Raw genomic sequence first — 26047 nt, forward strand, 5'->3', positions numbered from 1 at the left:
TGTTCTTTAGCTTCCCAAACGATCATTTTTCATACGTGGATGAAAAGAAAACAGTAAGAATTCTTGTCATTAAGGCTACTTTACATCAAGGCTGGGAAGAAAGTAGTCATAGAACTAAAGACCTTGTGTTAGTAAATGTTTTTAATTTAGCTATCTCCTCTTGACATAAATCTTGTAATTAACCAAAATCAAAAAGAAGTAGGATCTTAAGAGTAAAACAGTTGGAAAAGTGCTGAAACTGGAATAAAGTTCTGAATATATTCAGATACATCAGGTTTACTAGCACAGCATGTGAAAAGCGGGGGAAACGTTTAATAAGCTCACAGTCAAGACAGTGTTTTTGTTCCCCAATGAAGAATGAGGTAGATTGTGTTTGGAGAAAACTTAATAAATGAAACTCCCAGACTATTTTGGATGGATGATCATAAATATGAAAGAAAGGATAGTAAATACTTAAAATCTCCAAGTAAAACAGAAATAACAATACTAACAGTCAAAGTCAAGCATGTGGTAGAAAGCATTAAAGTTCAGCCATTTTCTTTAGGGCAACAGCTAAACTGAACAAATAATAGACCTGCTTTTATAGGTGAATAAAATTGTATCGAAATGAATTAAAACATCAAAGAAAAATAAGTATGAGGACAATAAAAATAGAAGATTTTAACAATCCATTAACAGTCCATAAACAGCAAATAAAACACACAAATTAAAGAGAAAAATCTGTGTTACTGTTAATAAAAACAATTTATTTTAAACATTTTATTGTGTTAGCAATAAAAATGCACAGGTATCTCAAGTGGCAATGGAACAATCAAAAACACTGGTAAAATGTCTGCGGGCAAAAAATTATCTTATAAAATAAAAAACTTTGCATGTATGACTACATTTTTGAAATGAAACTACTTAGAGATTTAAACTGAAATATTTTGTCAATAAAAAAGTACTTAGAGTCAGGAGTGGTGGTGTATGTCTGTAATCCCAGCCGTTGGGAAGGCTGAGGCAAGAGATTGCAAGTTCGAGGCCAGTCTTAGCAAATTCTTAGCAAGAATCTGCCTCAAAAAAAAAAAAAAAAAAGGACTGGGGATGCACTCAGTGGTTAAATGACCCTCGACTCAGTTCCCAGTGCTAAAAGAAAAAAGAAAAGGAAAAGAAAAAAAAAGAAAAATCATCATTATCATCATCATCTATTTAGAAATAAAGATTTAAATGCCATAAATTAAATCTAATAAATATGATATAATTAATTTCATGCTTTTATAGTTTTCAAATACGTAGTAAATGAATGAATAGTATTCATAAATAATTGATATTTTAAAATGTTTATTATTTCAAAATGTGAAAAATAAGATGAAATTCAAAAATTTTTAAAGAGGGAGGAAAATTCCAAGGAAAGCAAACATCAGGGAATAACTAACATAAAATTTAAAATCAGAAAAAATAAGAGAAATTGTTAAAAATGATAAGCTGGTCTTTTGAATGAAAGGCAGCAAAGTTGACGTACTTTTCAGAAATCTTATGAAAAACAACAGATTTTAAAATAAGAAAGGAGTTATTTAAACACTAAAAAGGAAATGTAGACATTTTAAGAGAACACGAGCTACATAGTTTTACAAATAAATTTATAATTTAAATGAAATGGATGTTTTCTGGGGAAATAGAAATTGTTAAAATTGACTAAAGAGGAAATGTAACAACTACACAAATGACTCATATCAGTAAAAACCAAAATTTACCCACAAAGAAAATGTCAGAGCTAGTATTGATATCATTAATCCTTTCACACTTTTATAAAACATTTATTTCCATCTTATCCAATTTGTCCTGAAATATTTGAAAGAGGAAGCAATGTCACTTGCTGAGTATACATGAGAGCTATGACACAGGTAATCATGTCCTACTCAAGGTCCGGTGTGGTTTTTTTCACTCTAGAGCAACAAACAGTCTGTTTCTCTTCATTGTAATTTCTACAAAAATATGATCATTTTCCTTTTTTTGAATCCATTTCACAGGGGGAAACTCTAAACTCATTTTATAGGCAGACTAATTCTCACCTTGAATCTCTTTTCTTGCTCCACTCATTGGATTTCTTCTTTACTGCATAGAAAAGGAGATTTGAGGGCCAATCTTCAGTCCTGTTTCTCATTTATTTTACCTTTCCATCTGTTCTACTCAGCTGTTGCTGTTCCAAGTTGAGATGAGCAACTAAGAAGTTCCATCTTCCCACCTCTTACTGCATGCAGTTAATGAGTAAATTTCAAAATCCAGTGCGCTGAACACTAAGACCTGCAGGTTAACATCTGTTTTCTAGCTATCTGAATGGTCCTAGCTTCTACAACATCCCTGACACCTCACAATGCCTGGTATGGAGAGGAAGCCAACTTTAAGATCTCCAGCTAATTCTAAGATCAGGGATGTGTCCTCCTCAATGACTCTTAGTATTTGGAATAAAATAATCTCTTGGGATTTCAAGTCTCTAAATTTCTCTAAATTCCTCTAAACAAATCCACAATTGCAAAAAAAGCAGACATTTTTTTTTTAAATCCCAGATTATATACTCATCGATTTTAAATCCTTAAAAAAATAGTGTGATAATTGAATTGATGACTTCCCAAAACTATTTCTTTTGACCAATTTAATTTTAAAAATTCTTCTTTTCATCTTCATTGTATAAATTTATGATACTACACCACTGAGAGATTTTCACAGAAGAGAATATGCAGAAAATACAACTTTTAACCTGGAAATTTTGGTGGCAAGAATTAAGGAATCATCCCTTAGTTAATTCATTTTGTTAAGATTTTGGAATAGTTTATTTGGCATCTCAATTACTCTGCTTCCACAGCGAATACAATTCAGACAAGATCTGTACAGTTAATCTATTCACCCCAAATTTAATGATATTTCGGCTAGTCTGCATAGTGTACATAGTCAATTTTATTATATCACATTGATGGGCTCTTATTACAAAATCTAGGAACCACAGAAAAGTTTTGAGAAACTTAGAAGACATCCTAAATTTTTCCTTTTCTCAATCCCTTCAATCTGCCATTTACCTAACATTTTCATTTTATACCTTCATATCCACAATCCCTGACCTCTCTTCCATTCTGACCATCAGTGATTTAGTTTGATCACCATAATGGCTTCATAATTCATCCTTTTTCCTGCCTTCTATCTCCATAGAAATCTAGTACCTGATAATCTTGCTGATCTGGTCTATTGAAGATCTTTTGATAGTTTCCTGCTGCCTCAGAACAATAACAACAAAAGAAAAAAAAAACAAGCATTTTAAAAGGCATCCCAGGTGCTTCATGACCTCAAGTCTTCTTACTCCTGTATTACCTCTCCCTACTATTTCCTTCTCATTGTGTCTTGGGAATTATACCTGTGACTCTTAAGAAATTTTCAAGCTTTCATCTCCAGTCTTTATTCACATTTGTCCTTCTTTCCAGAACATCCTTCCTCTCTTTCCTACCTTCAAATAGGTAATTCTTTCTTACCTTCATTTGCAGTTCAAGTATCATTCCTTCTTAGATACCATGCTCCCTCTGACCCCCATCCCATGCCCTGTCTGAATTAGGATACTACTCTCAACAGGCTCTGATATGTCCCTGTGGATTCCTCCTATATTAAGTGCTATACTGAAATCATTTATTCTGTTTGTCCTTAAACTGTATATCATCACATGATGGTGAATATATCTGTGTTATTTTCATAAATTCAGAACCTAGACCAACTTTGGTACATTTGCTATTCAAAATGTCTTCATTAACTGAGTCATATAATAAAAATAGAGTTACATGGTAGCTGTGTAATCATGAGCAAAATATTTAACTTTCAGTGTCTTCATCTATGAAGTGAATATAATGTCATGTCTCCTTCCTGAGATTTATAAAAAAATTAAATGATATCATCCAATACAGTCTATTGTGTCCAATACTTTGTGTGACCTACAGTAAGTTTTAATAATCCTCCCAAGTTTCAAATTTCTTATCTACTGAGACTTCAATGTTAGTGCTACCTCCAAATGATTATATGAAGTAATGCACATAAAAGATGTAATGGAGCTTCACTCATGTTAAATACCTAATAAAAGTTAGCTGTGATCCTCATCATTATTAATTTTTGATTTGGAAAGAATATTTAAGACCACTGAGTGACACAGATTATAATGAAGATGCTTTTGACTCCAAAAATCAGTGTTACTTAGATGGTTCCAGATCTTTGCTAGACACACCAAAGGGATAAATTTGTTAAAACAGAAATTCAATGTTTCTTGGGAATAATGACTTAAATATTAATTGATTATTGTTATTCATATGTGGAATTTATTTGAACCTAATAGACACAAATTATTTTCAAAATTTATATCAGTTTTTTCCCTGGAATTCAAAAGATTTTTAATGAAGGGCATAATAATAGCAATGTACATATCTAGGGCAATATATTTTGACATTCTTCAACTACTTTGGAACATGAAGCATCAAGGGAAGCAGAAATAGCACAGATAAAAAGAAAAAGAAATTAAGAATGACTTTAGAGAAAGCAAAGGAAACATGATTTTCATTTGACCTACATTTTTAAAGGGAAGTACTGCAACATTGAAATAGTGAGGAAATGTTGGCCAAATTGAATGTCTAATACTTAAATTCAATCTTTTCTACAGATGGGGGAAATTATTAGCTTTCTAAAATCCCTTAATTTGTTGAATATGTATATTGAATATATATATTTTTTGAATAAATAATATATATTTGTTGAATATATATATATATATATATATATATATATATATATATATAGAGAGAGAGAGAGAGAGAGAGAGAGAGAAAACAAGAATGTCTACCAGAAAAAAAAAAATTGAAAGATTCGGTTATTCAAAAAGAAAATTTGTCTCAAGTTATTGCTTGATCAGTTTTGACAGAGTACATGTTCTTGCACTGCCACAGGCAGCCTGAAGATTCATTATTTTTTATTTATTTAACATTATCAATAACGTTGGTGTTGCAGCAAACACAGACATCTTGGTGCCTGTCCTGAGGGTAAAAAAAATTTTAAAGTAGGAGAAGGAAAAAGCCTTAATAAGTACATTATCTTTATCTTTTGACTTTTGGTTATATTTGGCAGCTTCTCAGTACAAATGGCATTTTTCATGGAGTATCAACTCAAATGCTACAGATAGGTTAGCAAAGTTGTTTTCAAAAGATATTAACCACTATGCTGATAAAGCTGCTTTTATTGTCTTCCATTTACCTAAGTGGCTTAAAACCTTCTTTGAAGGAAGCCTGGAATCAAAATATAAATGTTTTCTTTAAGTAAAGTACATTCTTCTCAGAGCCAGCACTGGTTATATTGGGGATTCCAACTTATCAACATACAACTTTGAGGTGTTTAGATTATGGTGGAAGGAATATGCAGATACATTTATGTATTTCAAATTTTATTTTCTGTGACAAGATGGAGAAACCAGAAAAGGCAGAAGTCTCTGTTTAAAGCTAAAGAACACCTATCTCAGTCAATCAGCCTGTACTCTAACACATTTCAGAAGAGTGTGTGTGTGTGTGTGTGTGTGTGTGTGTGTGTGTGTGTGTGTTTAGGATAAAGGAGAAATACTAACATCAATCTTTTTGAGCCAATTATTTGTATTTTCCAGTTCTTGGAATTTAACCAACACTTAGAAATCCACACTCCAAACATTTGGAACTCTTTACAAAGCACGATATTTTGAAAGTGATTGGGCAAATGCTGATGGCAAGGAAAAGTTGAGTAAGTAAAAGAAGCAACAATAACTTTTAAAATTTATACATCGAGGATTACTTTTTCATTAGCAGAAAGCAAGACCACAACTCTTATTACTTGAAGAGAAAGGTCTTATTGATAAACCTATAATTACTTCCTTTGTGACATTAATAAGAGAGAACTTTATTTCAGTAGATGTACACCAAGCTTACTAGGAGGGGGGAAAGGGAGAAAAAGCCATGAAAAACTAACAAAAGCAGCAATTCAAACCCAAACCCAAATGCTGGACAGGAGAAAGGTAAGAGCATCAAAGAAAATATCATGATCAAAATGACCAGCCCCAATCCCAAAAATTATATTTTGCAGTTGCTTAAAAGTTAGGAATATATGATTTCTTTCTTCATAGTTGCATTTCACAATGCATTTTTCAGCTGATTTTTTAAAGCAATACCACTTTGTAACTCCTTGCAAGCTTCTTCATTGTTTTATATATTTAGATGCATTACTTTTTTTAATTTTGGAAACTACATAACTGTCTGCAAATTTTGATTCTACAACAAACAGGAACTGAGCAAGTACATTAATTTGGCCATCATGTATTTCCACTTCATCAAGTCATTGGTTTGAAATCTTATATCTTTTGTTAGCATTTAGCATCTCACTTGCTAGTCTTCTAACTCCCTAACCAGATTTCACACTCCTGTGTCTGCTTTTCCTTATGTCCTCCACTGGCCCAAGGCAGAGCCTTGCTTGTAGATAATAACCGATTTTAATTAGATTAGATTTGATTTGAAGCAATATTAAGATAGAAATCAGTAATAAATAAAGGCTTAATTTTAAAGTTAGCATCAACTATCTAGAAAAAAATTAAAGTTCTGGGAATAGATAGAAGTTGATACTCTATCCACTCATTTATTCATTCAAAAATATTAGAATGACTTCCATGTGCCAGGAATTGTTCTAAGCTTTTGGGCCACAGTGAACAAAACAGACAAAACTACTTGCATTTAATAATAATATATGTTATAATATAAATTATGTGAAAAACCACAGACAGAAAGTGAAGAGGAGACCAGGGGAAGAAATTTTGGGGAAATTGGTTGCATTTTTAATAGGTGGTCTGAATGGAACTCACTCAGAAGGTAATATTTGAGCAAGACCTACAGGAGATGAGGATGAGACAGTAGAGTATCTGAGAGAAAAATATTCTGGCAGGGGGAACAATTATAAAGGCCTTGAGGCAGAAACATATTGCATGAGTTTGAAAACCAGAAATGCAGTCTTTGTGAGCTGAGCATTATAAGTAAGATGGTGTACTACAGGAGATGAACTCAGAGGCCATGATTTGGATAGGGGTACAGATCATGGGGGGTCTAACAGCTCTTTGTGAGAACTCTATTGTGGGTTGTGATGTAAACTCAGAAGATTTTAATAAAAGAAGTGCTATGATCTAACTTGTACTTTAACAGGATCATTCTGCTTTTCTGAAGCTAGACTACAAAGTGTAAGAGAAACCAGTCAGGAGGAATGTCAACCATCTAGGCGAGAAATGATGGTTGTTCAGACCAGGGTGATAGCAGTAAGGATAGCAGAAAGTGATAAGATTCTAATTATATATTCAAATTAGAGTCCATAAGATTTGATAATGCAAAGTGTGAAAATCAGAAATCATGGGTGACTAGAGCATCAGAAATATTGACAATAACTTGGAAATAAGATAAAAGGGTGACTGTGTGTCCTTTCCTGTTAGATAATTGCCTCTCAGGCCTTTATAAGGGTGATTTAATTTTCTAGAGCATGTCTCAGTGTTGATTTACTATTTATTATTGTGAAATGACTTTACTTCCATGGTGTTATATGTTCACTTGAAAACTTTTGCACATTAGAGATGCAATTATTTTCCATCTAGTAGAAAATATTGCCTCAAGATAGCATTTTACTGAAGGTAATCACCCATTTTTGTCTCTAATTCAACAAACTTATTTTGTTTGCTTTCCTGGCTGACTACATAACATCTGTTTCTTCTTTGTATTCATCTTGTTTCTTTTGGATCCTTCGATTTTCCAAATCAAGTTTTCCCCTATACTGTTTCTCCTATATGCCAAATAGCAATTTTTTAGCACTACAAATAAATTTTGACCCAAGCCCACTTTATATTTGTGTGAGTGTCATATTCCTGTTTTAAAAAAATATTTTGACACAGGGTTTGAAGAATAAAGCTACTCTTTCCTGAAGAGGAGAAGACTGTGAGAAGAACATGTGTAGGGGGTAGGTCAATAGCTCAGTTTTGGACAGGCTAAATTTAAGGTGTTTACTGGGCATTCAACTGATGACACTGAGTGGGAAACCGGAAGGAAGTGCTTGAATAAGGGAGAGGAGCCAATTTCAAGATATGAAGTTGGGAGCCATCAACATTACAAGTGATCTTAAGAATCATGAGACTAAATGAGATATCAATGGAGTCTAAATAGAAAAAAAGAAAAAAGATGATTGAGTCCTGACATATTCCAATATTTAAATTTTAAGGAGACAGAAGGAATAAGTGAGTATCAGGAGCCCTTATAATTGTTTTAGAACCTAATTAAAGGTGTTTTAAGCAGGAATAGGTATCCACTCTCAAATACAGAGGAGTATTCTGGTAAGGTGAAGACTGATCACTAAACTTAGAAACATACTTGTCCTTGCTGCCCTTAACCAAAGCATTTTTGATGGCTTCATAAGGTTAAAAGCCTGAGTGAGAAAAAGTTCAAAAGAGAATAGGAAAATGGGAATTTGGCAACTGGATAGAAAGAAAAAGAATATACAGAGAACAGAGGAATTTTGATATACAGGAAAAGACACTGAACTTGATGAGTAAGAAAAAAGTTTGAGGGATATTTTTTTTTAACCATGAAAGAAACTACTATTGATCTATATGATTGTGTTAGTAATCACTTTGATTGGAATCAGTGGATGGTGCTAGAGAAGAAAAGAATGTCTGGAGCAGAGTTCTTGAGTAGGGGAGAAGTAGGAGGTACTAATGCACGAGTTAGAGGTGATCTTGTCTCCTAGTAATAAAAGGAGTAAAGGCAGAGTATGTGGGGATGGATTAGGTCCAGGTTCAGTTATGCAAGTTGAAGTACAACAAGTTGACACATGTCAAGCTCCACTGTGAGGGTGCAGACATAGGGTGGAATGAAAGTTTAATAGACAGCGGCTGAAGTTTTGCCAGTTGATAATGATGGAACAAAAGAGTTTCAGAGGACTTGAGAATGTATAAAGCAATGAGTGTCATAATAGTAAGAATTAAGCTGGAGAAGGAAAGCAGAAGGGACATGAGGGGTGATGCTAGAGGAAAAAAAGTGGGTCAATGAATTGTAGGGTCCAAAAAAATTCAAGAAATGTGAGAGTTGGAGAACTCTAGGAAGTAAGTTATAAAGCCTAGAGATTTGAAAGGTTAAATTATAAAGCCTAGGATTGAAAGGTTAAATTCTGGTAATTCAGATTATAGATGTTTAATTGTAAATCTGGATTTTGTCTATAAAATTTAGAGGCTAAAATAAGGAGGAAATGCAGGGCCAGGGCCACGGGAAAGAAGAAAGTTGAGACTAATCGTGAGTGTGCACATAACATTGACTGTCTAAGGAATAGCTACCTAGCTATTAAGTGGTGTAGAGGGGTGAGGAAGCCTGGTTGTAGGGACTTATAATGTCATGTAATTATTTATCTATTTGTAAAAGAAGTTGCATTGCTTATAACTGTTTTAATAGAGAAGTAGGAAGGATTGCAGAATTACTCATTTTGAATACTAGAATACATGGTCTTCCAAATAACCTTTTCCAAAATGCAAATCATCTGTACTTTCTAACATTTCCTAAATGAACAATACTCACTTTTTGTACTTTCCACCAAAAACATAAACAGAAAGCAAAGTGGGCAATACAAAAAGCCGGGCAACAGTAAAACCAGTGACTGACACACAACAAGAGATGTATAGAGTGAACCAAGAAGATACAAAGGGATGGAGAAAATTTTAAAGGTGTACAGGAAAAGGGAGGAGGATTTATGAGGATAAAGAGAACAATGCATTTTAAAGTTTTATATAGGCCTCAGAAAAGCCTACAAATAATAATAATGATGATAAACAGCCACTGAAAAGATTTACTCAATAATTCATACCACAACAGAATATAGCAAGATGACTGATCAAACACCACAACCAAGGCACACAGATCTCTCCTAGTTGATACAAGCAACTTGGGACCAAGGGAGATTCTGGCTATTTAAAATTACATTATATAATTTGTTTGAAAAAAAACAGAGCATACTAGTAATTTATTAAGTATTTATTTTTAAATAATTTATTTGATCAGTGTATTCAATATTTATTTATACTGCTTACATCATAACAAACATAATTTACTTTTCATTTAAAAGTCAAATACTATTTGTATTATAAATAGGTGAATCAAAATGACCATAGGGAAAATAAAATCACTAACCAGAGTTTGTTTAGGCAGGGATGGTGTCTTTAAATTGGTATGCTGCGTCCTTTATCTATAAGATGAGGTTGCAAATTTACTATCTTAATATGTTCAGTTACACAACCATTGTTCTCTTGATATAGACCAAAGTGCTCATTCGAGAGATTAGCTCTACTTTTTTTTTCAAATAGAGCATTAAATAGATAGTAATCTCAACTAGATTAGTATCATATAAATTTTCTCACTGTGATGACAGAAGTGAAATAAAAATCTCATAATAAGAAATAAATCAAGAAAGTCTTTGATAATATATTGCAACTGCCTGTAAGGTGTCAGGTTATTATTTAAAGACTGGTCCACACCCTCATCATACAAGGGTGATCTTTTATTACTTTTTCAGTTTAAAAGAAAATAGACTGAGAACAAATGTTATTTGCATACTGTCAGTGTTATAATAAAGACAAAAAGGTATGGGCTTGGAATGGTATTATTTAAACAATTCAATTAAGAAACTATCGCAAAGTGTCCTTAGCACAGCAAACATGATTGAGCAGATACACATTTGTTCTGTTCACTTCACTGGCAGGGAACACTGCTCCTTAATTCCAGTTTATGCATTCCTAGCAATTTTCATGACAGTACTGAGAAAAACCAAAGAGTGCATTTCTAGGGGATTATAACACTTCTCAGAGAGTCCTAATCACTTGTAGAGCATTATGAGGACCTAAGGCCAAAATATACTGATTATGCACAAAGGCGCTAAGGAGGGCATCTGAACAAGATGGAACAGCATTTCCACATATGTCCTATCTTATAAGGATTTTAAGGATTTAGAGCTATCAAATAACTTGAAATTTTAGAAAGTATTTTTGCTTGCTTGTGCAGAAGCTATGGTCAAATTGCAGTTTCATGAAAATAGTACTAAAGATCTTTAGATTCTGTACTCACCTTTTATTTCAAAATACGTAGACCCGCTCTTCATTTATTATATAATATATGTTGTCTTGGGAAGTGTAGGTTTTATTTCCTTAAGTCCCTGGACCTCCACATACACACACATCCCATTACCCAATGCCATACCTTATATAGAGTATCCACTTTAAAATTTAGACTGGACTGCATTCTAGGGGTAAATTCCCTGAATTTTGGTGAACACATGAGAATTTCTTTCTCATAAAGTCATCAGTCTTTGAAAGATTTTTGCTTTTGTTTTTATGATACTGGGGATCAAGCCCAGAGCCCTATACGTGCCAGACAAGTGTTCTTCTACTGTACTACATCCCCACCTTGAAGGTCATTTTTATTCCAGGGATTACTGTAGATCTTGTCTAGTTCAGAGAACTCACAGTATGTGGAGGATTATTGCTTCCCTGAATTATAAGGCATCCAAGTATTTTCTGGTAGAAAATGCTTAGAAACAACCTTATTTATTGTTGTCAAGATTTTATATGCCTCAAAGGCCTCATGTCCAGTACATCTTTTCAAATAATGTTGGAAAATAGCAAAAGTGATTACAATTCTCTTTGGTTAGGTCTTTAGTAATGCTTAAAGTTTTTCTTTACTTGGTGCTCAAGTGGTTGGAATTCTTACTGTTAAAAGGGACAGATGAGCTGCTACTGAAACTTCTTTAAACCAAAAAAAAAAAAAAATAGGAAAAAGTGTGTGGGGAGGAGAGTTAGGATTAGTGGGCTTACAGAATTGCATAGCATTAACTTCAGACATAACTGAAAACAACAGAAAGGAAGTTACATCACCAACATTTAGTTTCTATCGATCCCTGGATTCTGCACTCCTCTCTGTTCTTCCATTCTTAGATTGTCTCATCCACTAAGACAGCAGGAGGGTTCCCATAAGCTCCAGGTGTACAACATTCTGTAGGATGTACACTATCACTGATTACAAGGAAAATCTTTATGTGACTATACGAAAGAAAAACTGCTGATCTCCTAATAATATTACAGTTTCTTATGACTGATTATAAAATTCACCCCTGTACTAGAGATGTAAAGTTGTGGGTGAAAGAGGGTATCCTAGAATCAGTGAAATATGATAAGCCATTTTCTCAGCATTTTCCAGGTAATCATAGTTTTACAATCTGTATCAGTTATAATTGGTTTTAAATAAGATCATGCCTACCTCTGAGAAAACAGAATATATTGATCAGCCTCACTCGAATCCCTCGGGTTAAAATGGGGCAAGAGTTGTTTTCACAAAGAAAAAAAAATAAGGAGTTTTCTAGAAGAGGGTATGGATTCTGGAAAGACAAAAGAGAAAAAGGAAAAAGAAAGCCTAGTACATTTTTAATTTTATAAATCTATGTAATAATAAAGCTATAAAACATCTTACTTTTATTGAATAACTATGAACATCTTCACTGAATATTTGGTCTGTATTGCAAGAAGAATTTTGAAAAACACTAGACATGGAGAAAAAAAAAACACTAATATTTTCAGAATTGAATTGTGCCTGAAAACATTTCATCTCTTTTTCAGAAGATCTTTTCCTTTTTTTCTCTTTCATTCCCTCAGTTTTGCTTCAGATTTTTTTCATGATAAAGAAAACACTTATTTTTAGTCCTGAAGCCCATAGTGCTATTTACCAAATAGCACTAGTTGGTAAAACAGAACCATCATGGAGTTTTCCACTAATGTATTTGCTTAAGACAAACTAAATTTGATCCTAGTTGTAGCAAGGATGCATATAGAATAACTTAGTGTCTATTTAGTACCACACATGTTATTTGTGTCACCAAAGAAAATGGACAATAAAAACAGAAAATTTCCTTTGTATATTTCTATATCCAAGAGCAGCTAGCAAATTATTTAATCCAAATTATAGGCAAAATCTAAATAGTACCTGAGTAGGCAATTTAGGATTGTTTCAGTTGTTTGTTGGGTATTTTCTTCCAGTGTGTAACCCTAACGTTTCTTTACTAGGAACAAGTTCTTTTTAACTTAAAAGATGAAGCAAAAGATGCCCCAGAGGTTGCCATCCAGGATTAGGAAGAAAGTGCAGAGAGCTACTGTGCAGACCTCACTGATGCAGTCCGCAGAGCACCATAGGAAACTGAGTGACAGGAAGCAGAATCAGAGGAGGCTGCTGGATTTGAGAGCTATTTAAGATTCAGTTACTACATATTGAGTTTCTATCCTGCAGGCACTAAGGTGCTTTTGCATTTACTACCATTCTGAAAGCAGAAATCAATCCAGCACCTAAAGAGCCAAAGCAGCAAGAACAGCAAAATAAGGAAAGAAAAATCGTGCAGGACGACCTAAGGATATGATTGCCCCACCCCGCAGGAGCTCCACAGCCAAGGAACCGTGAGAATGAGAAACAGATTTTATAGGGATTGCGGACGGAGGGCATCAAAGCTCTAACAGGAGTAGTAAAACGCGGAGCATTCAGCTACTCCTAAGGGGGCGGTGTTTAAGCCCCTGAAAGCCCCATAGAAAAAGATGACTCAGAGGCTGAAAGGGAAGGGAAGTCACAGTTAAGCATGTATTATGTGTCAAGCACTAAACTAGACATGATTTCATTTAGATCTCATGACTTCAAGAAATAGACATTTTTTTTTATTTCTCAGAGATGAAAAAAAAAATTGAAGCAGGAAGAAATTAAATAATTCCTTTAAGGAAACACAGTGTCAAAATTAGGCCAATAGAACTCCTAGGAGGCCTTTATTCATGCATTCAACAAATATTTACTGAGTGCCTTCTTTGTGCCCAGGATTTAAAGTTCATTAACAAAGACATTGCACTTAGTTAGACAAAGTGCTAAATTATTTTAAAAGAATTTTTAAATAATTAAAAATATAGAAGAAGGAATTAACCATGTAAGAAAAGCAATGTGAAGAAAGAAGAAGCTGATCTGGAAAATAATTAATTAAACAGAACTTCTAGAAATGAAAACCATGGTCATTGAGGGTTGTTTTTTTTGGAGGGGTGGGGGCGGTTCAAGGGATTGAAATCAGGGACACTCAACCACTGAGCCACATCCCAAGCCCTAGTTTGTATTTTATCTAGAGACAGGATCTCACTGAGTTACTTAGTGCCTTGCTTTTGCTGAAGCTGGCTTTGAACTTGTGATGCTCCTGCCTCTGCCTTCTGAGCCACTGGGATTACAGGCATGTGCCACCATGCCCTGCATCATTGAGATTTTAAAGAATCCTGGCTAATAAAATAAATGACACTTCCCTGACATTTCCATGTACCAGATCCTGCTAAGTATGTGCTCATTTGCTTCTCACCACTCAGCTTGGAGGCAGCAATTGTCATCCATATCATGCAGATGCTTGACCATGTGGAGGAATTAGTCTATAGTCACACAGCTGCAAGTGGAGATGCCAGGACTTGAACCTGTACATGGACTTAAACAGTTTAAGATAGATAGATAGATAGATAGATAGAGAATCCACATACCATAAGATTCACCCATTTGAAGTATTTAGTTTCAATAAATTTTAATACACATAGTTGTGCCATTTTCACCACAATCTAATTTTAGGACATTTTCATCACCCACAAAACTACATCCCCCACTCTCCCTAAACAATCATTAAACTACCCTCATTATTTGCTTGTTCAAATTACATTTTCTTCTTTGACTGTGTTCACTTAGCACAATATTTCCAAGATACATCTGTCTTGTTGCATACTATCAATAGATCATTATTTTTTTTATTGCCAAATGATATTGCATTGTCTGGATACACCTCATTTTATTTATCCATTGATTAGTTGATAGATATTAGGGTTGTTTCCATTTTTTGTCATAAATTGAGTTATTCTATATGAATTATGGAACTATGAACATTTCATGTGTAAGATTTTGTGTGGGCATATTGTTTTCATCCCTCTTGGGTATACATCTAGGAGCGGATTGTATCATAACTTTATATTTAATACCTTGAAAAACTGCCAAACTGCTGTCCAAAGTGATTATACCTGTTTATATTCATGTTACAACCCAGTAGGCGTAAAGTGATAGTTTATTGTGGTACCGATTTGTATTACCCTATTGACTAATGATGTTCAACGTATTTTCATGTGCTTATTGTCCAGTTGTACATCTTTGGAAAAATGTCTATTGAGTTCCTTTGCACAAGGATACACGTCACTTGCATGACCATCAACAAGAAGTATGTGGGGGAACTGGCAGAACAAAACAGAGAAAGAGAGGTAGTTCTTGTTAGGTGGAAAATCACACAGCCTGTAAAGTAAAGGCATTGGCTATAAGACTTGCTAAACTAGAACTATAAAACTGATGAAACTGATGGAAATACTGCTCCAGAGCAGAAGAAAACAAATGATTTTGTGAAATGTGCTGGAGACAGCAAAATTAAAGCCTTCTGAAAGTATGCCAGCTTATTACACTCTTCTTTCATACACACACACAAAAAAATTATTTAAAAAATAATTGGCCTCACACAAGCACCAAGCATGAGTAGTATCAATGAAGGAACCCAACAGAAACCCCCTTGGGCATATACTGCCCAAACTGAGAACAGGAACTAGGAAAAAGGAAGATATAGAACATGTGTCATAGACAGAGAAAACCCACATAAATACAGTTATCTCATGCTAGACAAAGGCACAAAAAACATACATTGGAGAAAAGATAGCCTCTTCAACAAATGATTCTGGGAAAAATGGAAGTCCATATGCAGCAAAATAAAACTAAACCCCTATCTCTCACCATGCACAAAACTCAACTCAAAATGGATCAAGGACCTAGGAATTAGACCAGAGACCCTATACCTAATAGAGGAAAAAGTAGGCCCAAATCTTCATCACATCAGATTAGGCCCCAACTTCCTTAACAAGACTCCTAAAGTGCAAGAAATAAAATCGAGAATCAATTTAAAAAAATGGATTCAAACTAAAAAGCTTCTTTTCAACAAAAGAAACAATCAATGAGGTGAAAAGAGAGCCTACATTTTGGGAGCAAATGTTTGTCACACAAAAAAAATGGATTCAAACTAAAAAGCTTCTTTTCAACAAAAGAAACAATCAATGAGGTGAAAAGAGAGCCTACATTTTGGGAGCAAATGTTTGCCACACATAAGTCAGATATAGCACTAAGCTCCAGGATATATAAGAACTCAAAAAACTTAACACACACACAAAAAAAATCAATAAATGGGCTAAAGAGCTGAACAGACACTTCTCAGAAGAAGATATTCAATCAATCAACAAATATATAAAAAATGTTAAACATCTCTAGTAATTAGAGAAATACAAATCACAACTATTCTAAGATTTCATCTCACACCAGTCAGAATGGCACTTATCAAGAATACAAACAACAAATGTTGGTGAGGATGTGGGGGAAAAGGCACACTCATCCATTGCTGGTGGGATTGCAAATTGATGTAGCCAATCTGGAAAGCAGAATGGAGATTGCTTAGAAAACTTGGAATGGACGCACTATTTGATCCAGCTATCCCACTCGTAGGGCTAAACCCAAAGGACTTAAAATCAGCACACTATAGTAATGCAGCCACACCAATGTTTATAGCAGCTCAATTCACAATAGCTAAACTGTGGAACCAACCTAGATGCCCTTCAATAAATGAATGAATAAAGAAACTGTGATATATATACATACATACAATGGACTATTACTCAGTGTTACAAGAGAATAAAATTATGGCATTTTCAGGTAAATGGATAGAGTTGAAGAATATTTTGCTAAGTGAAGTAAGCCAATACCCCAAACCAAAGGCTGAATGTTCTGATAAGTGGATGCTGATCCATAATGGGGGGGGGGGGGGATGAGGAAAATGAACTGTGATTGGGTAAAGGGGAGGGAGGGAGGGCATGGGAGCAGGAAAGATGGTGGAATGAGATGGATATCATTACCCTATGTACATGTATGACTGCATGTATGGTGTGATACTACATCGGATACAACCCTGAGAAATGAAAAGTTGTGCTGCAATTGTCTATCATGAATAAAAATGCATTCTGCTGTCATATACCCCTAATTAGAATAAATTAATTAATAAAAAAATAACATGTGTCATAGAATAGGTGCTCCTCCCACACTTTCCCCCACAAAGATTAATATTTCCACTAGGTTCAAAGAAATCACAAATTTCATGTTCTGATTTTTAAAATGTTTCCAAAAATATACAAATATTTAATGAAGTGATTGTTAAATTGGAGGAAGTGATAAAAGCTACAAGAAGTCAGGAGAGAAATGTATAAGAAAAAAGGAAGAGTTAAAGGATGAAAGTTTTGGTAGAATTAAATAAAAAAACAATAAACATCACTGAAAACAGAGTAAGAGACAGTGTGCCCTGGTTAGAAGTGGTCACCAACATGAAACAAAACAAATATATGAAATACATGTATTTATTTTAAAAACAGGAAGACTGAGGAAAATATGTAATTGCCGTTTCTTATCAAAGAACAGAATTTATAAAATACAAAAATATCTTAGACATTTATTAGGAGAAAAGTTTTTAAAAGAAACAATCTTTGAATCATCTAGGAATCTAGGATCTAGGAAATATTGACAGAAATATAAACACAGAGACATATTTTAGTAAAATCACTGAATATAAGGCTAAAAATGAAAAATACAACCTTTCAGAAGGAGAGAACGGGAACTGATACATGTGATTATGGAGGGGAGATATCCTATCTTCTGCTGTCTGCACAATACAGAAACAAGAAAATTGGTTTTATAATTCAGTCCAACCCCAAAATTAAGGGCTAAGTAGGGGTTCAGAACCCTGGTGTAAATCCCAGGGTCCTAAGTTTTGACAATCAGGAGACCCAATGTCCAGGAACATGAGAAAATGAATGTTATATCTCAGGAATGGCCAGAATGAGCTGGTCTTTCCTCTGAACTTTTCTTCTATTGAGACTCCCAGTGCACAGAATAATGGCCTCCCACACTGATAAGACTAATTCTCTTTACTCAATCTACTGACTCAAATGTTAATCTCTTCTAGAAACACCTCACAGACACCTCCAGAAATAATTCTTTATCATCTATCTGGGCATACCATAGCCCAGTCAAGTTGATACATAACATTAACATCATAAATACCCAAATTGGTTTCAGACTTTTAATAACACTCCATGTTTACAGATAGTAGAAAACTGCCTATAAAGTGCTGAAGGAAATAAAATAATCGTGTTTAGTCAGCTTTTTCACTGTTGTGACCAAAATTCCCAGCAAAAACAACTTAGAGGAGGAAAATTTTATTTTGGCTCATGGTTTCAGAGGTTTCAGTCCATGGTTGACTGACTCCATTGCTCTGGTCCCAAAGCAAGGCAAAAATCATGGCTAAAGGATGTGTCAGAAGAAAGCTATTCAGCTTATGGCAGCCAGAAAGCAGAGCTAGAACAAGGAGCCAGGGACAAAATATAAACCCCAACGTCATGCCCCACTGTGACCTACTTCTTCCAGTCACACCTGCCTGCCTACAGTTACCACCCACTACAGCAGACCTTTCCAATTATTCCTACAGGATGTAATGTCACATTTGTCATCCCATTGATTGCCAGGGTTGATTCAACTTTCTAGCTGCCTGGGTGTGTATCACCTTCCCCTCTCACCCTCAGGAAGCTGCATGCTTGATCAAAGAGATTAAACTTCCCTAACAAAGGAGGACCATTCTTCACTCAAGAGTAGATGAGTAGCTGCTAGAACTTCTAAAAAAGCTCTCAAGTTATTAATCTATCAAATGGATTAATCCACTGATTATGTTATAGCTCTTCTAATCATTTCACCTCTGAACATTCCTGCTCTAACGTAAGTTTTGGAGGGACACCTAATATCCAAACCGTTAAGAGTAATACAACAATTTTTTTGTCTAGTAAAGTGGTCTATTACATGTTATAGCCAGAGAAAACACAACATTCATAAGTCCTTCTAATAAATTACTGGGCAATGACAGCAGATAACTGATGGATGACTCAAAATAATGACCTAAGGAGAGAAGTCATTGTCAAATAAATGATGAAGAAATCTGAGTATACTTAATTGTAGAACTCAATATGAGAATTACAGCTTCAGACAGGATTCAAGTATTATAAGCCTTATCAATGTATAATTAATAAAATAATAATTGTCTTTGAAAAGGAGATGGAAATGTGGTAGATAATTTCCCTATCTTCACTAAAGATAGATTAATGACTCAGTATGTAGTTATAACTTTGAGCTTAAAAAGAGAAAATCTCTAAATATATTTTACATAATTTTTCTTAAAAAGCAAATTTTAAATGAGAGTAATATTTCTTAGGAAGAACTATCTGAATTTTAATAACTCATTCAATTTTACCTCCATTTTAATTTTTCTGTCAAATTCAAGAAAAACTGTAATATTTTGTTGATTATAGCATTAGAGTATAATTTTGGTTTTATCTATATAATCTATCCTGTCTTCTATATATACATAAACATACATGAGTAAATATTTTCATCAAATACTGGTGAAAATGATGAAGAGTAGGACTTTGAGTCAACTCTTCTACTTCTCCATATTTCTTGTAGTTTTTGCTATTTTTTTTTTTTTTTTTACAATGAACACACATCCAGGGAAAAGACAGGGGAGAGAGAGCAATCTTTAATTTTAACAGAAGTGATGACAGAATTTCTTATGTGGCATAATGTATCCTACAAATTTTAGTAAATATTATATTTAACTAGACTATTGGCATTACTATTTTAGACATTTTTTTAATTGGACATGGTGCCCAAAATCAGCATGTGCTTTTAAACATGTACTGATATAATAAATTATTACCTCAAATAATTTGTAATATAATTAATTGCACTAATAGATTTTTGTGCTATTGGGACATGGTAACATTCCTTAGACAAATATAACTTGGATCAAGGTATATTCTTTGATACACTGTTCGTTCTATTGGCTAAAAATTTACAATTTATGTTTATATTATTAAATACACACACACACATATATAGTTTTGTGTCGTTGTGCTATCTTTTTTGGGGGGGAGGTGTACTGAGGATTGAACTCAGGGGCACTCATCCACTGAGCCACATCCCCAGACCTATTTTGTATTTTATTTAGAGACAGGGTCTCACTGAGTTACTTAGTCCTTCACTTTTGCATCCTTGATCCTCCTGCATCAGTTCCCAGAGCCACTGGGATTACAGGTGTACACACTGGGCTCATTCTACTATCTTATTGAGCTTATTTTATGCCATACTCAGAAACCTAATCAGAAGTTTTTATATTTTCCAAAGCATTAAGAATGATTTATATAGTAGTATAATTATCTATATTTTGAACGTTTTGCCTTCTTAGTGGTACATCTTGCCTTACTTTTCAAAAGTCTTCTGTGATTATTGTCTGCTCAGGCTTTCCATTTTTACTAGTTACTTTTGGTAATTTCCTAAAAAAATCATGCTGTTCTTAGTTAGAAAATCACCCAGTTCTTGGCCTTCAAACGTATTGCCACAGAATATTTCCAAGTAATATTCTCTTATTTTTTTTCTAAATCTTTTGTTATATTTCTTTCTTCCCATCCCATCCCAATACTCCAAACTGCAATATCTGAATTTTTTTTTACTATCCATTTCATGCCCAAGTATAAGATTCTAGTATACTTCTATGTTCAAATTCCTGGGTTTTGCTGATTTATAATTTATTCCATTAAAATTTTTAAATCATAAAATTGCACCAGGCAAAATAATTCTTGACCACAAAATGAAGTCATTTTCTTAATTTTAAAATTCATTCTGTTTTGAATAAATGTATAATTACTAGAATCATTCAACATGGAGAAATACATTTCAGAGGCAGAGGCACTTGCAAAATGTCACTAATGGAAGAAGCAACAGAATCATATCTTCCATATCACACTCATTCAGGGGTATCCACTCATTAATGGAAATGGAAGATAAAATTGTTTGAAATATTGAAATATCTCTTTCTTTCTCTCCCTTTTCCTTCCCTCCTTACCACACCAAAAATATTATCTCTTAGCAATTGTTGAATATTTCCATTATAGAATGCATACAACCATCATCTGTTTCAAACAATATGTAAAATATGTATAGTTACAACATTACTTCCATTTATTACCTATCACTTTTTCTTCTTTCTAATCTTGAAGTCTTGAACTCTTGAGCTTTTGTTTAATTTTCATTTTGTTAAAATACATATTTCATTATTTTATCAGATAATATAGAAATTATTACTCTCTGAACTCTTTAATTATAAAAAGTGTTTTCCTTTGTCTGGTTATATCTATGATATCATAGCTCGGTATATGATTCCTGGACTGCAGCATTTTTCTTTCAATCATCTTTTAAGATTATTGTCTCTGTTTCCTAGAATCCAGTATTGTAAATGACATGTTCAAGACTTAGATAATTCTATTTCAATCTTGTTATTTTGGAAAACTGTAAGATTTCCTTTTTAATCATGGAATTCTAGAAAATGACCAGGATGGGGTTTTATCTATGGCTTTGGTAATTAATTCTTCCTAGGAAAACTGTAAGATTTCCTTTTTGATCATGGAATTGTAGAAAATGACCAGGATAGGGTTTGATCTATGGCTTTGGTAATTAATTCTTCCAAGCTCAAATCCATTTTCAGTCCAGTTAATTTTTCTTGAATTATTTAAATTATTTCTACTTTCTTCATTTTTTCTTCCTGGTACTCCTATTATTTGTATGTATATTTTTATAATATGCTAAGACTCTTATATTCTTTTAATAATTAATATTTATAACTTTGTACCTTTTTTTTGGTTCCAGGAATTGAAGCAGGTGCTTAACCACTGAGCCACATATACAGCCCTTTTGATTTTTAATTTTTTTCTCTCTTTTTTTTTTTGAGACAGGGTTTTACTAAGTTGCTTAGGGCCTCTCTAAGTTGCTGAGGCTGGCTTTGAAATCATTAGTCTCCTGCCTCAGCCTCCTAAGCCACTGGGATTGCAGGTATGCACCATTGTACCTGGCTCACTTTGTATTTTTGCTTTGTTTTGTTAGAATTTCCTACTACTTAAATTTCAAGAGAAACTTATTTCTCATCACTGAGAATCCATTTTACTCTGTCTAGAAAGGTCTTTTGGCATGTGATCTGATTGCAACTATTAATTCGTTTGTTCTTTGGACTCTTCCATTTGATTCTACACAAAGGGAGTCACTTGCCCTGCTTCTCTCAGGTAAATACAGCTCCTTAATTAGGTTGTTCTTGTTCTGCATCTACTTTAAATGAATGTCCCCCATGGCACTTGTCCAGTTTAGTCAATCATATTTTATCATTACTCCTTATCAAATTAAAGCACAAACCAGAGACTGGCAAAAAGTACAGCATTTTGTACTTGAAGGGTAGTGGTGATGATATTAAGCTCTATTAACATTTTGATGAGGTACAAAAGAGCCATTTGGCTTCTAGTTTCCTCCCAGTGCAATAGCCCTGTCCAAATCCCAAAGCCTGGAGCAATTTGGCTGACAGCTACTCTCTGGACTCACCAGGATTCCCAGGTTTGGGCAGGCCCCTCCCAGAAAACACACAGGAAGTGGAGGTTATCTAAGGAGAAGTAGGTCTCCCTTTAGTGGCACGGTCATGTACCAGGAAAGTCAGGGCTTTTTTGCAGGCCTCATGCTTGTCTACTGTCACTGATCTCTGAACAGGAAGTAATACCCATACCTGCACAGGTCTACCAGAAACCTAATGCCCGCTTATTAAATGAATTACTTAATATCACATGAATTGGTTTGAGAGCTTGGGCAATGACTTTGGTCTGTCTTCCAGCTCCTGGCTAAATTACCTTCCTACTATTTTATGCTCCGGTTGTCCTCAAAGTTAAGGTGGCTAAATTAACCCTAATTGCTATGCTGTAGGTTTTTTTCACATAACACCCAGTTGTGACTGTTCCATTGATTTGCATAATCACCTCTGGAAATGTCATTTCTATGTCTCAGTTTCTCTACCCACAGAAACGTATGAGATCACATTCGTTTACAAAGGCTTTTGATCTTATAAAAGTAAAAACCATCATTGCTTTAATGTTAGGTTTTCTGACGATTAAAAATATAACAACACTCTAGACTGTTTTAATGTCTTTCATCTGAGAATGTCAAAGTGTTTCATAGGCTTTTACTAATTAATCAAGCCCCCCAGTACCATTGTAAGGTGTTATTAACTCTATTTAATGGATTGGATAGCAAGAGGTCACTGGGTTATAGACTGAGGAACAGACTCCATTCGGGGCAATGGCAGAGTCAAAGCAAAGGCAGCCTTGTCTGGGCTTTGTTCTTCAGGATGTCCACCCCATTCAAAGGGCTCTTTGCATGCCAAGTAACTATGTACTATAAAAATCTTATACTGTACTTAGGGCAGAAGAAAATGCTTCCCACTCACTCTCTTCTTCTTCTGAGTATAACGTTGGCTAGAGAGACAGGGAAGGGGGCTCCTCAACTGTATTTCAGGAATACAGATTTCTGAAGTGCAGATGAGAAAATAAAAAAAGATGTTTATAGATTTTGATCAGGTTTTTGAGACATAATTTGTATAAAATCTCTGTATAGGGCAACCTTTTGTCTTAGCAATATATTATTTTGAATAATAAATTCCTTTCAAATGTTCATTGATTCAATAAATCTTTACTAAACATCTACTAAGTGTCAAGCATTGTTCAAGGCAATGAAAATGTAACAGTGAATAAAACAAAGTCATTCTTTTCACAAAAAGTTTATGTTTCAAAGGAGTAGAGGTGGGGAGAGACATCACTAATCATAGTTTTTTTCCCTAGGCTGAATAATATCACATTGTAAGCAGAGAAGCACATATTGCCCTAAATCAATTCATCATATCCAAAAGGCATCTCTCTCTCTCTCTCTCTCTCTCTCTCTCTCTCTCTCTCTCTCTCTCTCATTTGTCATTATTATAATTATTAAGAATACAACATAAGATTTACCTCTTTAGCAAATTTTTAATAATAAAATACAGATACTATACTGTACAGTAGAACTCTAGTACTGATTTTATTTTGTATAACTGAAGTTTGTATCTTTTGACTAAAACCTTTTTCTCTGTTTTCTTCTAGGAGTTTTACAGTGTCAAGTTACATTTCTTTAATCCATTTTGAGTTGGGTTTTGTACATGGTATGAAGTCATTCAATGTCATTCTTTTGTATGAAGACATCCAGTTTTCTTAATCCCATATATCTCAACAACTTAGGTATTGAACGAACTTACCTCAACACAATAAAAATCAAATATGAAAAGCCCACAGCTAACATTCTACTTGATAAGGAACTATAAGACTTTTCTTTAAGATCAAGAACAGGGCAAGGATGCCCACTCTCATCACTTGCATTCAAAATAATACTGGAGATCCTAGCCAGAGAAATTAAGCAAGAAAAAGAAATAAAAGTTATCCAAATGAAGAAGTGTCCAAAATGAAAAAATAATTCTCTGTTAGCAACTGGCATTACACTACATACAGAAAACACTGTCTGCATAAAAAAATTGTTTGGATTAATAAATTCAACAAAGCTTCAGGTTATAAAATCAGCATACAAAAACCAGTTTTATACTAGGTATTGTGGCATACCTCTAATCCCAACAGCTCAGGAGGCTGAGGGCAGAGGATCACAGGTTCAAAGACAGCTTTAGCAATTTAGTGAGGCTCTAAGCAAATTAGTGAGACCCTGTCTCAAAATTTTTTAAAAAAGGGCTAAGTATGTGGCTTAGTGATTAAGTGCTCTTGGGTTCAATCTCTGGTACCAAACAAACAAATAAAAACAGTTTTATTTCTATATAATTCTAGATAGATTATCTTAAAAGGAAATTAAGAAATAATAGCACTTGCGGTAACATTAAATAGAATGAAATGCTTAAGAATATTAAGCAAAGACATAAAGACGTGTACACTGAAAACTATAAAACTCTAATAAAGTAAATTAAAACAGACACAAGTTGAAAGAGATACCATAGATTCTTTCATAGATTGGAAGAATTGATATTATTAGATGTCCTTATTACACAAAGTGATAAGTAGATTAAATGAAATTTCTATCAAAATCCCAATGGTATTTTTTACAGAAATAGAAAACATAATTGTGATACTAATATGGAATCACAAAAAAACCCTGAATAGTCAAAGCTATTTTGAGCAAAAAGAAAAAGCTGGAAGCATTATACTACTTGATTTCATATTGTATTATAAAGCCACGGGTAATCAAAATGGTATAGTACTGGCATAAAACAGACACACAGACCAAGGTAACAAAATAGAGAGCCTAGAATGAACCTATCCACATAAAGTCAACTATGCTTTTGACAAAGGTGCCAATAATACACAGCAGGGAAGCATAATCTCATCTGTTACTGAATTCTATAGTACTTGTGTCACTTCTTAGCAGAAGTGTTTTCTCCAATGTTATATTTGCACAATCCTAACTTAGCTTAAACTTCTTGTGATTATTAATATTTTTCCTTTAGCCCGTTAGCTAGTAAAAATGCTATTGCACATTTCATTCATCATTCATTCAACAAATACTTCATTGCCTTAAAAATGCTTTCTTAAAAAGTTGTGAATTTTACAGAAAATGTTTGAAAATTAAGAGTCAAGAAAAACATATTCATAGTAATGTTAAAAAAGTAAAAAAAATACAAATTTTTATTGTTCAATTACTACTTAGGTAACACTGTTGTCCTGATGAAGTATTTCCTGTTATTGTAGCTGTGAACTGCTAGAAGCATGATTCATTGCCAAAAAGTGGCTGCAGAATACCCTTAAGTTGAACACAGTCTGAATAGCAAAAATCCAGATGAGCCATGGAACCATCTCCTCTATATCAAGCTCAGCATACACTTGTATATTTTAAAACATGTTTTTGGTGAC

The sequence above is a fragment of the Urocitellus parryii genome, chromosome 5, assembly GCF_045843805.1.
Source record: "Urocitellus parryii isolate mUroPar1 chromosome 5, mUroPar1.hap1, whole genome shotgun sequence".
Classification (NCBI taxonomy): domain Eukaryota; kingdom Metazoa; phylum Chordata; class Mammalia; order Rodentia; family Sciuridae; genus Urocitellus; species Urocitellus parryii.